This window comes from Monodelphis domestica, chromosome 6 (genome assembly GCF_027887165.1).
Source record: "Monodelphis domestica isolate mMonDom1 chromosome 6, mMonDom1.pri, whole genome shotgun sequence".
NCBI lineage: Eukaryota > Metazoa > Chordata > Mammalia > Didelphimorphia > Didelphidae > Monodelphis > Monodelphis domestica.
Window position 1 is genome coordinate 15348256 of NC_077232.1, and position 3885 is coordinate 15352140.

Here is a 3885-nt window from a genome sequence, read left to right on the forward strand (position 1 = left end):
TTAAGTATTACAGGAAACTAGTTAAATTTGCACTTTTCCAAGACATTTATACTGGCTTGTATTTAGTAAGTAACAAATAAATATATTTAAGTTGAATTAAATGATGTACATGACCATAGTGTCTATTTCCAAATTTTGTCAGTGGTATTATAGGATAATGGAAAGAAAACAATTTTAGTGTTAGGAGCATTGGACTTAAAATATTTCTCAGAAATTTTCAGAATTTTGAATAAATCACTTTTCTTTCTCTCAAAAGTTCACATTCTTAATTCATAAACTCAAGATATTCATAAGTGCTTACTTCTTTCTCTTGAACTTACTAAAAAAAATGTCCAATGAACCTTTGAGAATATACAATCATATCTCAATCACCCTCATTCTGGTGTTAATTCATCTTTTTTAAGTGGCTATAGCTGTGTGTATTCTTTAGTTACAAAGTTTTGTAAACTCGGATAATATTCATCTCCTTTTCTCCACAAAATAATTATATAAGGTCCTTGAGTTCTGTAATTCAGTGGAAATTCCCAATAATTAAATGATCATTAGTCTTTCTTTTAATAGAGTCATCCCAGAGCAGTTGTCCTCACATAGCATCTGTGATCATTGTTTCCCTTGTAATGATTAAAAGTCTCATTCTTAATTAATGCTCTGGTAGTTTTTATTAATGTTGACGTTGACAATAACCATCCACAGGGTTACTCTTTGAGATGTGAACTGTCTTACCATCACATTGTTTTGGCCCCAAATTGCGAAAACTGATGTGAGTTGAGAATGAGCCCCTAAAGGATATTACATAGATAAATATTTAATTGGGGGGAAAACACCTACAAGCAGAAAAGAGATCTGTTTATAATTGATAATGACAGTCTCAGAAATAGCATCTCAATCATAAAATATGAAAGGAAAATGCTTTAGTAATTTCCTCTCTTATAGAAGTAGGTACCCTGTTCTTTCTCTTTGGTAATTCCATTCCAAGAGTCTTCCCAGGCAAATACCAGATTTGTTGTTCTTGAAATATTTCAATCTCTTTAATTTGCAAATCAGTCAGTGATCAAATCTTTGCCCATCTACCTATTTGCTTCTTCTAATTCTCATAAAGCAGTCATAATGAGCAAGTAGCTACTACAAGACATGGGAACAGATATCTCATTTCTGATAAAGTTGACAATTGTCTCTTTGGATATCTTAGCATATTGCCTGGTTCCTAGCAGGTACTGAATATTTCTATATAGTAGTTTGGCCACTGTTTACAACAATTCCCTAATTGTTTTTTCTCTTTTACATGGCAGTTGTATTTTCTCTAGTGCTTGTGATGCCATTTTCCTTTCCTTAAAAAGAGTTTCCCTTGCTGTTAGCATAAATATCTTGCCAGAGATAGTGCAAAGATTGTAGAACTTAGCCTCTGAATATCTTGGCACAAAATCCAATTGTTTCAGTATCTGCCTATTTTGTCTTCTTTCCAAATCTTCCATTTAGTTCATTCCACTTCTTACCTTTTCCCTTATAAGAGCCCAGCACAAGTGAAATTAGGGGAAAATACTAGGTAATCTATAAGGAACCAACTCACCCCAACCTCCATGATACCTGTTATCTCCATATACATTTGTTTTTGCAAGAGAATAATTCCAATGATTAGTTGTTATATTGGTAAACTGCTATAAAAAATAGTCAAATTAGAATATTGCTTTTAAACATATGTCTACTTATCTTTCAAAGAAGACAAAATAAATTCTCCTCTTTTCCCAAAAGTTAATAAACTGTGTTGGACATAAGTTGAGCAAAATATGAAAAAGATTTTCAAATGGTCAATTTTTAAAAATTTTTTAGTCAATTCAATAAATGGATTTGAATTGTTATGTTCGAGTCATTTGGGAAGATAAATCTCAGCTCGAATGCATCTAATCAGAATTGTTTTTACACCTTTTTATGTTCATCTATTTTTTCATCTTGCACAACTGATCAGGTATGAAGTATTTTTTGCATCAGCAAGTGGGAATCAAGAATAGTTTGGGAGTGCATCTCTCCAAAACATAATTTTGCCATAAAATCTTATCTTTTCCACCATTCTCTAAACCCCAACTCATTTTTGTATACCCACACATCCAGAGGCCATCCATCCTAAAAACTCCATAAAAGTTCATAGATTCTCTGTCCAATTTTTCTGAACATTTTTTCTACTTGTGAAATAAAATTCCCCATCAATTTTTAAGCAACTACATCTGATTTTATCATTTACAATATCCACCCTACTCTGTTTCCTGGATTCCCATGAATTCCCTTACTCCTGTCTAATCATAGATAAACACATAGAAACAGAAAAAACCCAGTATGATCAAGTTTGACAAATCCTGAAGCAGAATAATAGGGCATATATTCAATTCTCATCTCTGATGCTTACTTAATGGGCAACTTTGGTCAACTCATTTAATCTCCATGAGATTAACGTTCCTTCTCTATAAAATAAGGAAAATAAACCAGATGATTTCTGATGTACATTCTATCTCAAGTTTTATGACTTATGAACTTGTGTTATGTTTGGAAGGGTATGTTTTTGACATAGCATTTAATAGGTGGGAGATGTGTATAATATCAGCAAGGAGACCTAACTTCTTTTTAAAGTCAATAGGTTAGAAGGAACCTTGATACTTTGTGCATTTCATGCACATAACCATTTTTATTTTCCAAAATGCCAAAAAGGAAACCCTGATATCTAGTTCAGGATCTTAAAATGGGATCCATCCAAAAAGTATTCAAACAGTTTTGAGCCTCCCTAATAAATGGTCAAAGAATCATGGAGGACCAGGATGAATGCAATTTCTCACCATTAAGATATGACTTTCAAATGGAATCACAAGATCATACTCATTATTCCTAGGGATATTAGCTGTCATTTGGTCCATTACCTAACTTTGAGGCCACATACAGAAATATATAAATTCTTTAGTGTGGAATAAGTTAGTATTTAACAAACAGCCTCTCACTTCATATATCCAGATTCTAAATTTAATTCTTTGTCTTCTTGGTTTGTAGCAAGGTAGGGTCACAATTAGTTTCTATGAATCTTGACATATTTCTCTTGGGTATAACTGGAATGAGGGATAATATCACGAACAACAAAGATCAGTGTTTTATTAATTGTAGTAACAATATTTTAAAGTTATTTTCATCATTTTAAATAAAAACTGATTTGAAATTACCATTGGTCTGTTGTCTGTTGTATATGAAAGTCTTACAGAAGGTACCTAACCCTCTCTAAAGGGCTTTCATCTCTAAGAACACCAGAAAATTCTCTTTCAAATGAATGTATAACTTCCTTTTTCATATCTTTTTTCATTAATCCTGAATTTATTAATTTAATAAATCAATATTTAATATATTTTTCCTTTAAATAACATAATCCATCACATACATTTGCAGTTTGTACCATCAAATAGTTTCCTCCTATCTTGTCTAAATTATTTTGATTTTTTTTAATTATTGTGCTGAGCTTTTCAGAATGTATAATTCTGGAACACAGGGGATATACACTTTAAGGCCAAGGAAAAAAATTCTGAGGCATTAAAATGGTAAAATTTTATTTCCACTTAAACATATACCTAATCATTTTATATTCAAAAACATGAAATTACTTTAGCATTATATATATATATATGTATTCTTCCATAAAATAGTAGTAACAAAAATAATTTCATTATGCTGATAATTCATATATTAGATAACAAAGTCTATATTTCTTTTTTTTATCTATCCCAAGGCTTTGCACGGTGATATTTCAAATATGTTCATTGATTAATTGATAATAAGTTAGTAGTTAGATTTCCGGGGGGGAAGTCAGGAGACAAATATGACCTCATACACTTCTTGCATCAAATCACTTTGCCTCTT